The sequence below is a fragment of the Scyliorhinus torazame genome, chromosome 1 (assembly GCF_047496885.1).
Source record: "Scyliorhinus torazame isolate Kashiwa2021f chromosome 1, sScyTor2.1, whole genome shotgun sequence".
Taxonomy (NCBI): domain Eukaryota; kingdom Metazoa; phylum Chordata; class Chondrichthyes; order Carcharhiniformes; family Scyliorhinidae; genus Scyliorhinus; species Scyliorhinus torazame.
In genome coordinates this window covers 185,631,490-185,645,906 of record NC_092707.1, presented here as the reverse complement: position 1 = coordinate 185,645,906, position 14,417 = coordinate 185,631,490, and the positions used below count along the sequence as shown (strand labels likewise).

Here is a 14,417-nt window from a genome sequence, read left to right as displayed (position 1 = left end):
CAGTGAATTCTGCTTCAGGAGCTAATTGTAGGTGCAGAAAATTCCACTTCCAATGTGAATCTCAAAGTCATGCATCTATCCTGATGCCTTGTTTCCCATTTATTTTACTTTTAATTTATATTTTTTTATTGTAGTTTTGTCAATAAATCAGCCACAGTTGAGTAACCATCGGTTCACACCTGAGGCTCTGCCACAGCAACCCTGCAGTTTTACATGTGCACTCTCCATGGGTTATTCAAACCATTGATTTACATTTGTTTCATTCATTTGTAATGAGTAAATAAGCTGAATCTATTCATGCAAAGTCATTGCTCAGAATAACCATGTAATGTGGCGCATGGTTAGCACTCTGCCTCATGGCGGCGAGGTCCCAGGTTCGATCCCGGCTCTGGGTCACTGGCCGTGTGGAGTTTGCACATTCTCCCCGTGTTTGTGTGGGTTTTGCCACCACAACCCAAAGATGTGCAAGGTAGGTGGATTGAACACACTAAATTGCCCCTTAATTGGAAAAAACGTATTGGGTACTCTAAATTTTTTTTAAAAAATAACCATATAACAGGACTATCAACACCATTAATGACAGCTTGAGCAGTGCATCCAGGTTAATGAATAGAAGGATTGGCGGTCCCATTGCTAATTATGGGGAGCATGAACAGATATGTACAGGACTAACAGTGCTGATTTATAGTGAGGAGCATATCCTGGCCAGTACACAGCAGGATAACTGACCCATTTGCTGTTTGAATGCAGAACTGCACATAACAGGACTGACTGTGTGAGGAGTGTATCCGGATCTGACACTGGTTAGCACTGCTGCCTCACAACCCCAGGGTCCCGGGTTCAATTCTGGCCTCGGGTGACTGTGAAGTTTGCACTTTCTTGCCGTGTCTGCGTGGGTTCCTTCCGGGTGCTTCGGTTTCCTCCCACAGACCAAAGATGTGCAGGTTAGGTGGATTGGACATTCTAAATTGTCCCTCAGTGTCCAAAAGGTGAGGTCGGGTTACTGGGATTGGGTAGTGGCTTGGGGTTAAGCAGGGTGCTCTTCAAAGGGCCTGTGCAGGCTTGATTGGCTGAATGGCTACCTTCTGCGCTGTAAATTCTATGATTCTATGATCAGTATATAACAGGACTGAAAGTGTGAGGAGTGTATCCGGATCAGTATATAGCAGGACTGACTGTAAGAGGAGTGTCTCTGTATCAGTATATACCAGCACTGACTGTGAGGAGTGTATCCGGATCAGTATATAACAGGACGGACTGTGTCAGGAGTGTATCCGGATCAGTTTATAACATGTCTGACTGTGTGAGGAGTGTATCCAGAGCAGTATATAACAGCACTGACTGTGAGAAGTGCATCCGGAGCAGTATATAACAGGACTGAGTGTGTGAGGAGTGTGTCTGGATCAGTACACAACAGGGCTGTTTGTGAGGAGCGTATCTGGATCAATATAGAACAGGAATGTTTGTGAGGAATGTCTCCGGATCAGTATATGACAGGACTGACTGTATAAGGAGTGTATCCGGATCAGTATATAACAGGACTGAGTGTGTGAGGAGTGTATCCGGATCAGTATATAACAGCACTGACTGTGAGGAGTGTATCCGGATCAGTATATACCAGAACTGACTGTGTGAGGATTGTATCCGGATCAGTATATACCAGGACTGACTGTGAGGCATGTATCTGGATCAGTACACAACAGGACTGTTTGTGAGGAGCGTATCTGGATCAATATAGAACAGGAATGTTTGTGAGGAGTGTCTCCGGATCAGTATATAACAGGTCTGATTGTGTGAGGAGTGTATCCGGATCAGTATATAACAGCACTGACTGTGAGGAGTGTATCCGGATCAGTATATAACAGCACTGACTGTGAGGAGTGTATCCGGATCAGTATATACCAGGACTGACTGTGAGGCGTGTATCTGGATCAGTATAGAACAGGAATGTTTGTGAGGAGTGTCTCCGGATCAGTATATAACAGGTCTGATTGTGTGAGGAGTGTATCCGGATCATATACAACAGGACTGACTGTGTGAGGAGTGGCTCCGGATCAGTATATACCAGGACTGACTGTGAGGCGTGTATCTGTATCAGTATTTAACAGAACTGTCTGTGTGAGGAGTGTATCCGGATCAGTATTTAACAGCACTGACTGTGAGGAGTGTATCCGGATCAGTATATAACAGCACTGACTGTGTGAGGAGTGTATCCGGATCAGTATATAACAGCACTAACTGTGAGGAGTGTATCCGGATCAGTATATAACAGCACTGACTGTGTGAGGAGTGTATCCGGATCAGTATCTCACAGCACTGACTGTGTGAGGAGTGTATCGGGATCAGTATATAACAGCACTGACTGTGAGGAGTGTATCCGGATCAGTATCTCACAGCACTGACTATGTGAGGAGTGTATCGGGATCAGTATATAACAGCACTGACTGTGTGAGGAGTGTATCCGGATCAGTATATAACAGCACTGACTGTGAGGAGTGTATCCGGATCAGTATATAACAGCACTGACTGTGAGGAGTGTATCCGGATCAGTATATAACAGCACTGACTGTGTGAGGAGTGTATCCGGATCAGTATATAACAGCACTGACTGTGAGGAGTGTATCCGGATCAGTATATAACAGCACTGACTGTGAGGTGCGTATCGGGATCAGTATAAAACAGCACTGACTGTGAGGAGTGTATCCGGATCAGTATATAACAGCACTGACTGTGTGAGGAGTGTATCCGGATCAGTATATAACAGCACTGACTGTGTGAGGAGTGTATCCGGATCAGTATATAACAGCACTGACTGTGAGGAGTGTATCCGGATCAGCATATAACAGCACTGACTGTGAGGAGTGTATCCGGATCTGTATATAACAGGACTGACTGTGTGAGGAGTGTATACGGATCAGTATATAACAGCACTGACTGTGAGGAGTGTATCTGGATCAGTATATAACAGCACTGACTGTGAGGAGTGTATCTGGATCAGTATATAACAGGACTGACTGTGTGAGGAGTGTATCCGGCTCAGTATTTAACAGCACTGACTGTGTGAGGAGTGTATCTGTATCAGTATATAACAGCACTGACTGTGAGGAGTGTATCCGGATCAGTATATAACAGCACTGACTGTGTGAGGAGTGTATCCGGATCAGTATATAACATCACTGACTGTGAGGTGCGTATCGGGATCAGTATAAAACAGCACTGACTGTGAGGAGTGTATCGGGATCAGTATATAACAGCACTGACTGTGAGGAGTGTATCCGGATCAGTATTTAACAGCACTGACTGTGAGGAGTGTATCCGGATCAGTATATAACAGGACGGACTGTGTCAGGAGTGTATCCGGATCAGTTTATAACATGTCTGACTGTGTGAGGAGTGTATCCAGAGCAGTATATAACAGCACTGACTGTGAGAAGTGCATCCGGAGCAGTATATAACAGGACTGAGTGTGTGAGGAGTGTATCTGGATCAGTACACAACAGGACTGTTTGTGAGGAGCGTATCTGGATCAGTATATACCAGAACTGACTGTGTGAGGATTGTATCCAGATCAGTATATACCAGGACTGACTGTGAGGTGTGTATCTGGATCAGTATATACCAGGACTGACTGTGAGGCGTGTATCTGGATCAGTACACAACAGGATGTTTGTGAGGAGTGTATCCGGATCAATATAGAACAGGAATGTTTGTGAGGAGTGTCTCCGGATCAGTATATAACAGGTCTGATTGTGTGAGGAGTGTATCCGGATCATATACAACAGGACTGACTGTGTGAGGAGTGGCTCCGGATCAGTATATATCAGGACTGACTGTGAGGCGTGTATCTGGATCAGTATATACCAGCACTGACTGAGGAGTGTATCCGGATCAGTATATAACAGCACTGACTGTGAGGAGTGTATCCGGATCAGTATATAACAGCACTGACTGTGAGGAGTGTATCGGGATCAGTATATAACAGCACTGACTGTGAGGAGTGTATCGGGATCAGTATAAAACAGCACTGACTGTGAGGAGCGTATCCGGATCAGTATATAACAGCACTGACTGTGAGGAGTGTATCCGGATCAGTATATAACAGCACTGACTGTGTGAGGAGTGTATCCGGATCAGTATTTAGCAGCACTGACTGTGAGGAGTGTACCCGGATCAGTATATAACAGCACTGACTGTGTGAGGAGTGTATCCGGATCAGTATATAATAGCACTGACTGTGTGAGGAGTGTATCCGGATCAGTATCTCACAGCACTGACTGTGAGGAGTGTATCCGGATCAGTATATAACAGCATTGACTGTGAGAAGTGTATCCGGATCAGTATATAACAGCACTGACTGTGTGAGGAGTGTATCGGGATCAGTATATAACAGCACTGACTGTGAGGAGTATATCCGGATCAGTATATAACAGCACTGACTGTGTGAGGAGTGCATCGGGATCAGTATATAACAGCACTGACTGTGTGAGGAGTGTCTCCGGATCAGTATTTAACAGCACTGACTGTGAGGAGTGTATCCGGATCAGTATATAACAGCACTGACTGTGAGGAGTGTATCCGGATCAGTATATAACAGCACTGACTGTGTGAGGAGTGTAGCGGGATCAGTATATAACAGCACTGACTGTGTGAGGAGTGTATCCGGATCAGTATATAACAGCACTGACTGTGAGAAGTGTATCCGGATGAGTATATAACAGCACTGAATGTGAGGACTGTATCCGGGTCAGTATATAACAACACTAACTGTGTGAGGAGTGTATCCGGATCAGTATATAACAGCACTGACTGTGAGGAGTGTATCCGGATCAGTATATAACAGCACTGACTGTGAGGAGTGTATCCGGATCAGTATATACCAGCACTGACTGAGGAGTGTATCCGGATCAGTATATAACAGCACTGACTGTGAGGAGTGTATCTGGATCAGTATATAACAGCACTGACTGTGAGGAGTGTATCGGGATCAGTATATAACAGCACTGACTGTGAGGAGTATATCCGGATCAGTATATAACAGCACTGACTGTGAGGAGTGTATCCGGATCAGTATATAACAGCACTGACTGTGTGAGGAGTGTATCCGGATCTGTATAAAACAGGAGTGAGTGTGTGACGAGTGTATCTGGATCAGTACATAACAGGACTGTTTGTGAGGAGTGTATCTGGATCAATATATAACAGGAATGTTTGTGAGGAGCGTCTCCGGATCAGTATATGACAGGACTGACTGTATAAGGAGTGTATCCGGATCAGTTTATAACATGTCTGACTGTGAGGAGTGGCTCCGGATCAGTATATACCAGGACTGCCTGTGAGGCGTGTATCTGGATCAGTATATAACAGGACTGATTGTGGGAGGAGTGTATCCGGATCAGTATATAACAGCACTGACTGTGAGGAGTGTATCCGGATCAGTCTATAACAGGACTGCTGTTTGTGGAGTGTATCTGGATCCGTAGATTGTGTGAGGAGTGTCTCCGGATCAGTATATACCAGGACTGACTGTGAGGCGTGTATCTGGATCAGTGTATAACAGGACTGATTGTGTGAGGAGTGTATCCGGATCAGTATTTAACAGCACTGACTGTGAGGAGTGTATCCGGATCAGTATATAACAGGACTGCTGTTTGTGGAGTGTATCTGGATCAGTATTTAACTGGACTGATTGTGTGAGGAATGTCTCCGGATCAGTATTTAACAGCACTGACTGTGAAGGGAGTGTCTCCGGATCAGTAGATAACAGGACTGACTGTGAGAGGAGTGTATCCGGATCAGTATATAACAGGACTGACTGTGAGAGGAGTGTATCCGGATCAGTATATAACAGCACTGACTGGGAGGAGTGTATCCGGATCAGTATTTAACAGCACTGACTGTGAGGAGTGTATCCGGATCAGTATATAACAGCACTGACTGTGAGGAGTGTATCCGGATCAGTATATAACAGCACTGACTGTGAGGACTGTATCCGGGTCAGTATATAACAGCACTGACTGTGAGGAGTGTATCCGGATCAGTATATACCAGCACTGACTGAGGAGTGTATCCGGATCAGTATATAACTGCACTGACTGTGAGGAGTGTATCCGGATCAGTATATAACAGCACTGACTGTGAGGAGTGTATCGGGATCAGTATATAACAGCACTGACTGTGAGGAGTATATCCGGATCAGTATATAACAGCACTGACTGTGAGGAGTGTATCCGGATCAGTATATAACAGCACTGACTGTGAGGTGTGTATCCGGATCAGTATATAACAGCACTGACTGTGTGAGGAGTGTATCCGGAATAGTATATAACAGCACTGACTGTGTGAGGAGTGTATCCGGATCTGTATAAAACAGGACTGAGTGTGTGACGAGTGTATCTGGATCAGTACATAACAGGACTGTTTGTGAGGAGTGTATCTGGATCAATATATAACAGGAATGTTTGTGAGGAGCGTCTCCGGATCAGTATATGACAGGACTGACTGTATAAGGAGTGTATCCGGATCAGTTTATGAAATGTCTGACTGTGAGGAGTGGCTCCGGATCAGTATATACCAGGACTGCCTGTGAGGCGTGTATCTGGATCAGTATATAACAGGACTGATTGTGGGAGGAGTGTATCCGGATCAGTATTTAACAGCACTGACTGTGAGGAGTGTATCTGGATCAGTCTATAACAGGACTGCTGTTTGTGGAGTGTAACTGGATCAGTAGATAACAGGACTGATTGTGTGAGGAGTGTCTCCGGATCAGTATTTAACAGCACTGACTGTGAAGGGAGTGTCTCCGGATCAGTAGATAACAGGACTGACTGTGAGAGGAGTGTATCCGGATCAGTATATAACAGGACTGACTGTGAGAGGAGTGTATCCGGATCAGTATATAACAGCACTGACTGGGAGGAGTGTATCCGGATCAGTATTTAACAGCACTGATTGTGAGGAGTGTATCCGGATCAGTATATAACAGCACTGACTGTGTGAGGAGTGTATCCGGATCAGTATATAACAGCACTAACTGTGAGGAGTGTATCCGGATCAGTATCTCACAGCACTGACTGTGTGAGGAGTGTATCCGGATCAGTATCTCACAGCACTGACTGTGTGAGGAGTGTATCGGGATCAGTATATAACAGCACTGACTGTGAGGAGTGTATCCGGATCAGTATCTCACAGCACTGACTGTGTGAGGAGTGTATCGGGATCAGTATATAACAGCACTGACTGTGTGAGGAGTGTATCCGGATCAGTATATAACAGCACTGACTGTGAGGAGTGTATCCGGATCAGTATATAACAGCACTGACTGTGAGGAGTGTATCCGGATCAGTATATAACAGTACTGACTGTGTGAGGAGTGTATACGGATCAGTATATAACAGCTCTGACTGTGAGGAGTGTATCTGGATCAGTATATAACAGCACTGACTGTGAGGAGTGTATCTGGATCAGTATATAACAGGGCTGACTGTGTGAGGAGTGTATCCGGATCAGTATTTAACAGCACTGACTGTGTGAGGAGTGTATCTGGATCAGTATATAACAGCACTGACTGTGAGGAGTATATCCGGATCAGTATATAACAGCACTGACTGTGTGAGGAGTGTATCCGGATCAGTATATAACAGCACTGACTGTGAGGTGCATATCGGGATCAGTATAAAACAGCACTGACTGTGAGGAGTGTATCCGGATCAGTATATAACAGCACTGACTGTGTGAGGAGTGTATCCGGATCAGTATCTCACAGCACTGACTGTGTGAGGAGTGTATCGGGATCAGTATATAACAGCACTGACTGTGAGGAGTGTATCCGGATCAGTATCTCACAGCACTGACTGTGTGAGGAGTGTATCGGGATCAGTATATAACAGCACTCACTGTGTGAGGAGTGTATCCGGATCAGTATATAACAGCACTGACTGTGAGGAGTGTATCCGGATCAGTATATAACAGCACTGAATGTGAGGAGTGTATCCGGATCAGTATATAACAGCACTGACTGTGTGAGGAGTGTATCCGGGTCAGTATATAACAGCACTGACTGTGAGGAGTGTATCTGGATCAGTATATAACAGCACTGACTGTGAGGAGTGTATCCGGATCAGTAAAGAACAGGACTGACTGTGTGAGGAGTGTATCCGGATCAGTATTTAACAGCACTGACTGTGTGAGGAGTGTATCTGGATCAGTATATAACAGCACTGACTGTGAGGAGTGTATCCGGATCAGTATTTAACAGCACTGACTGTGTGAGGAGTGTATCTGGATCAGTATATAACAGCACTGACTGAGAGGAGTGTATCCGGATCAGTATATAACAGCACTGACTGTGTGAGGAGTGAATCCGGATCAGTATATAACAGCACTGACTGTGAGGAGTGTATCCGGATCAGTATATACCAGCACTGAATGAGGAGTGTATCCGGATCAGTATATAAAAGCACTGACTGTGAGGAGTGTATCCGGATCAGTATTTAACAGCACTTACTGTGAGGAGTGTATCCGGGTCAGTATATAACAGCACTGACTGTGAGGAGTGTATCTGGATCAGTATATAACAGCACTGACTGTGAGGAGTGTATCCGGATCAGTAAAGAACAGGACTGACTGTGTGAGGAGTGTATCCGGATCAGTATTTAACAGCACTGACTGTGTGAGGAGTGTATCTGGATCAGTATATAACAGCACTGACTGTGAGGAGTGTATCCGGATCAGTATTTAACAGCACTGACTGTGTGAGGAGTGTATCTGGATCAGTATATAACAGCACTGACTGAGAGGAGTGTATCCGGATCAGTATATAACAGCACTGACTGTGTGAGGAGTGAATCCGGATCAGTATATAACAGCACTGACTGTGAGGAGTGTATCCGGATCAGTATATACCAGCACTGACTGAGGAGTGTATCCGGATCAGTATATAAAAGCACTGACTGTGAGGAGTGTATCCGGATCAGTATTTAACAGCACTTACTGTGAGGAGTGTATCCGGATCAGTATATAACAGGACGGACTGTGTCAGGAGTGTATCCGGATCAGTTTATAACATGTCTGACTGTGTGAGGAGTGTATCCAGAGCAGTATATAACAGCACTGACTGTGAGAAGTGCATCCGGAGCAGTATATAACAGGACTGAGTGTGTGAGGAGTGTATCTGGATCAGTACACAACAGGACTGTTTGTGAGGAGCGTATCTGGATCAATATAGAACAGGAATGTTTGTGAGGAATGTCTCCGGATCAGTATATGACAGGGCTGACTGTATAAGGAGTGTATCCGGATCAGTATATAACAGGACTGAGTATGTGAGGAGTGTATCCGGATCAGTGTGTACCAGAACTGACTGTGTGAGGATTGTATCTAGATCAGTATATACCAGGACTGACTGTGAGGTGTGTATCTGGATCAGTATATACCAGGTCTGACTGTGAGGCGTGTATCTGGATCAGTATATAACAGGACTAATTGTGTGAGGAGTGTATCCGGACCAGCATTTAACAGCACTGACTGTGAGGAGTGTATCCGGATCAGTATATAACAGGACTGCTGTTTGTGGAGTGTATCTGGATCAGTATTTAACTGGACTGATTGTGTGAGGAATGTCTCCGGATCAGTATTTAACAGCACTGACTGTGAAGGGAGTGTCTCCGGATCAGTAGATAACAGGACTGACTGTGAGAGGAGTGTATCCGGATCAGTATATAACAGCACTGGCTGTGAGGAGTGTATCCGGATCAGTATTTAACAGCACTTACTGTGAGGAGTGTATCCGGATCAGTATATAACAGGACGGACTGTGTCAGGAGTGTATCCGGATCAGTTTATAACATGTCTGACTGTGTGAGGAGTGTATCCAGAGCAGTATATAACAGCACTGACTGTGAGAAGTGCATCCGGAGCAGTATATAACAGGACTGAGTGTATGAGGAGTGTATCTGGATCAGTACACAACAGGACTGTTTGTGAGGAGCGTATCTGGATCAATATAGAACAGGAATGTTTGTGAGGAATGTCTCCGGATCAGTATATGACAGGGCTGACTGTATAAGGAGTGTATCCGGATCAGTATATAACAGGACTGAGTATGTGAGGAGTGTATCCGGATCAGTATATACCAGAACTGACTGTGTGAGGATTGTATCCAGATCAGTATATACCAGGACTGACTGTGAGGTGTGTATCTGGATCAGTATATACCAGGACTGACTGTGAGGCGTGTATCTGGATCAGTATATAACAGGACTGATTGTGTGAGGAGTGTATCCGGATCAGCATTTAACAGCACTGACTGTGAAGAGTGTATCCGGATCAGTATATAACAGGACTGCTGTTTGTGGAGTGTATCTGGATCAGTATTTAACTGGACTGATTGTGTGAGGAATGTCTCCGGATCAGTATTTAACAGCACTGACTGTGAAGGGAGTGTCTCCGGATCAGTCGATAACAGGACTGACTGTGAGAGGAGTGTATCCGGATCAGTATATAACAGGACTGACTGTGAGAGGAGTGTATCTGGATCAGTATATAACAGCACTGACTGGGAGGAGTGTATCCGGATCAGTATTTAACAGCACTGACTGTGAGGAGTGTATCCGGATCAGTATATAACAGCACTGACTGTGAGGAGTGTATCGGGATCAGTATATAACAGCACTGACTGTGTGGAGTGTATCCGGATCAGTATTTAACAGCACTGACTGTGAGGAGTGTATCCGGATCAGTATTTAACAGCACTGTCTGTGAGGAATGTATCCGGATCAGTAAATAACAGCACTGACTGTGAAAGGAGTGTCTCCGGATCAGTAGATAACAGGACTGACTGTCTGAGGAGTGTCTCCGGATCAGTATGTAACAGGACTGACTGTGAGATGAGTGTCTCCGGATCAGTATTTAACAGGACTGATTGTGTGAGGAATGTCTCCGGATCAGTATTCAACAGCACTGACTGTGAAAGGGGTGTCTCCGGATCAGTAGATAACAGGACTGACTGTGAGAGGAGTGTCTCCGGATCAGTATATAACAGGACTGACTGTGAGAGGAGTGTCTCCGGATCAGTATTTAACAGGACTGATTGTGTGAGGAATGTCTCCGGATCAGTATTCAACAGCACTGACTGTGAAAGGGGTGTCTCCGGATCAGTATATAACAGCACTGACTGTCTGAGGAGTGTCTCCGGATCAGTATATAACAGCACTGACTGTGAGGAGTGTATCCGGATCAGTATATAACAGCATTAACTGTGTGAGGAGTGTATCCGGATCAGTATATAACAGCACTGACTGTGAGGAGTGTATCCGGATCAGTATATAACAGCATTAACTGTGTGAGGAGTGTCTCCGGATCAGTATATAACAGGACTGACTGTCTGAGGAGTGTCTCCGGATCAGTATTTAACAGGACTGATTGTGAGAGGAGTATCTCCATATCAATATATAGCAGCACTGACTGTCTGAGGAGTGTCTCCGGATCAGTATTTAACAGCACTGACTGTCTGAGGAGTGTCTCCGGATCAGTAATTAACAGGACTGATTGTGAGAGGAGTATCTCCATATCAGTATATAGCAGCACTGATTGTGTGAGGCGTGTCTCTGGATCAGTACTTAACAGGACTGACTGTGAGAGGAGTGTCTCTGGATCAGTAGAGAACAGGACTGACTCTCTTGAGGAGTGTCTCCGGATCAGTATATAACAGCACTGACTGAGGAGTGTCTCCGGATCACTGTATATTAGAACTGACAGTGAGAGTGAAGTATGTTATTTTTTGAGTTTGATGTTGTACACTGTCGTCACTAGTCCTTCCCCATAGTATCCAAATGTACCAGTTGGTTGGAAACTAAGGTTGCTCGCGTGCGGACGTAATTCTCGAACGATTGTGAGTGATGCCTCCGAACAAAAGGCATATTTGAAAGCATAGTTCAGACATGCTGCCAAATGCCACACCATGCTTTAATCATCTGCAAGCTCTCACATTGATTATTTTAAGTTATTTAGACTGCCAAAGTGCTTTGGGCTTGCTGCCTTTATGCAAGTTGGGTCTCTGCAGCATATGAGAGCACCATTATGAAACATGGCTACTTTCCTATTTGAAGGTCACCTGCACATAGAAATGATCAAAAGAAGCACGATTGTCTTTCCACTTTGCCAAAGCACCGCAGATTTGCAGTGGGTGCAATTCTCCGAAATGGAGGCAGTGTGTTTGCGCCGTCGTGAACGCCGTCGAGGTTCACGACGGCGCGAAACGGCCCTATCCCGACCGATTCTGGGCCCGATAATGGGCTAGGAGCTGCGCCGCGTCATTTACGCGCGCCAGGCCTTGGCGCCGCGTAAAGGCGGCGCCGCATACATGACGCGGCCGGAGCCGCATAATAGGTGTTACATGCGCATGCGCGGGTTGGCCGGCACCAACCCGCGCATGCATGGTTGCCGTCCTCTCCGAGTCCGCCGCACAAGAAGATGTCTGATGGATCTTGCGGGGCTGCGGAAGAAAGGAGGTCCTCCTTCAGAGAGGACGGCCCGACGATCGGTGGGCACCGATCGCGGGCCAGACCCCATTTGAGGCCCCCCGGGGAAGGATCCCCCCTTGCCGCCCCGCAGGCCGCCCCCCCCAGCGTTCCCGCACTATTCCCGCCGGCAGCGACCAGGTGTGGACGGCGCCGGGGGGAACTCGCCGTTTTGGGCAGGCCGCTAGGCCCATCCGGGCCTGAGAGTAGCAGGGGTGCCAGAGAATCGCCATTTTGGGTGTCTCGGGCGATTCTCCGGCCTGCGCCGCGCGGAGCTCAACGGGGCCGTTCTCGCCGCTTGGGTGAATAGTGGGAGGGCGTCGGACCGGCGTCGCGGGAAAATTTGGCGACCCAAGCGATTCTCCCAACCGGCGCAGGAGCGGAGAATTGCGCTCAGTGTGTAGCGTGATGTACTGGAGGGAAAACCATTATTCAATGCACAACATCACCACCTATTGCCAGGAACGTAGAAACGCACAATGAGAAAAACGTCTGGTGCTGAGCAAAAGTTGAAAACCTCAATGCAGGAAGTATCAAAGGGAGCTTTTTTTATGCATAATCGAGAATTCTCTCCGTGAAGACCATCAAAAGAGGAGAACAAACAAGATGAGGGGAATGGGATGTCCTAACCCGAGTGGGAGCACAAGGAGCATAAATATTGCCAGCTATCCTTTTTGAAACACAGTTAAGGTTTAGGATTACTTTTATTGTTGTATTTTGGAAGCTGGACTGATGGCCGCACACAGTACTTTAAGCTTTTGAAACAAATCCATCCTTCTCCACAAGGCTGTAAGTAATCTGTATAAAATTCCTGTGAACTGTCGCAGTTTAGTTTCCCAAAGGGACAAGTCTACAGTTCAAGTGGTTCCTTTACTCAGCGCTAAATAACTTGCATTTCAAGTGTTATAAGACGGAATGGAATTGGAAATGGGAAATTTGCATTGATATAATGCGAAGATAAAAGTACTATATTGAAGAAGTGTACAGGGAGCTTTATTGTATGGCTGACTGTGCCATATTTAACCTCGAGTGCCTGATCTGAATGATGATTAATATAAAGAACAAGTGCTTGTTCATTTGAGGATAACATCTCAACAAATAGACAAACAAAGCAATCAATCTACTAAAAGTGGATGCAACTTAATCTCAGAAGGTGTTGCAAATACCTGATCTCTTTACCATCCATCTCTCTCAGCAGAAGTCTTCAGGGTTGAGCCATAATTTGATTTTGCTGATTTCTTGTCTCAAATGTAAGTGCCTTGATTCGTCTTTGGAAACTATCTACTGATACAATTCATCTATTGTGAAAGAATCAAGTGCTTTGAGTGAATACCATGGCCAGTTATCATTTCCCATCAGCATCAAAAACTGGGGGGCGCAGTTTCAGATTAAGGGATCTTCCATTTAAGACAAATGAGGAGGAATTTCTTCCCCCAAAGGTCTTTAACTTTTGCAATTCTCTACCACAGAGCAGTGGAGGTGGGGTCACTGAATATGTTCAAGGCTGAGTAAGATAAATGTTTTCATCTACAATTGTCAAAAGGAGTCAAAGCCTATGGGGGGAGGGGCGGGGTGGAGGGTGGGGGGGGGGGGGGTGGGGGGGAAGGAAAGTGGATTTGAGGCCACAGCCATGATCCTATTCAACGGTGCAGCTGGCTTGAAGGGCCGTATGCCAAGCTGGCTTTTTTTCGTGAGGGGGCCATCGGGCCGAGGGTGCCCTGCGCGGGTTTTGGGGGTATGCAGGTGGGTCTAGTGATGCCCTCATAGTGAGCTGTAGCTTGGGGTAGGGGGTCAGGGAACATGTTGGGGCCTCCAGAGATTAAACAAAACTGAGCTATGTGAGATCTAGGCCTTGCATTCTATCGGTCCCACCATTGTCAACAGGATTTCTCCTTGATT

The 14,417-nt window shown here is 45.9% G+C and overlaps 1 protein-coding gene across 1 annotated transcript in view; it reads left to right on the top strand.

The window, feature by feature from the left end:
* Window positions 1-14,417, top strand: part of csmd2 (CUB and Sushi multiple domains 2) — a 995,459-nt gene that overhangs the window by 772,181 nt on the left and 208,861 nt on the right. The gene's annotated exons all lie outside the window — the stretch shown is intronic.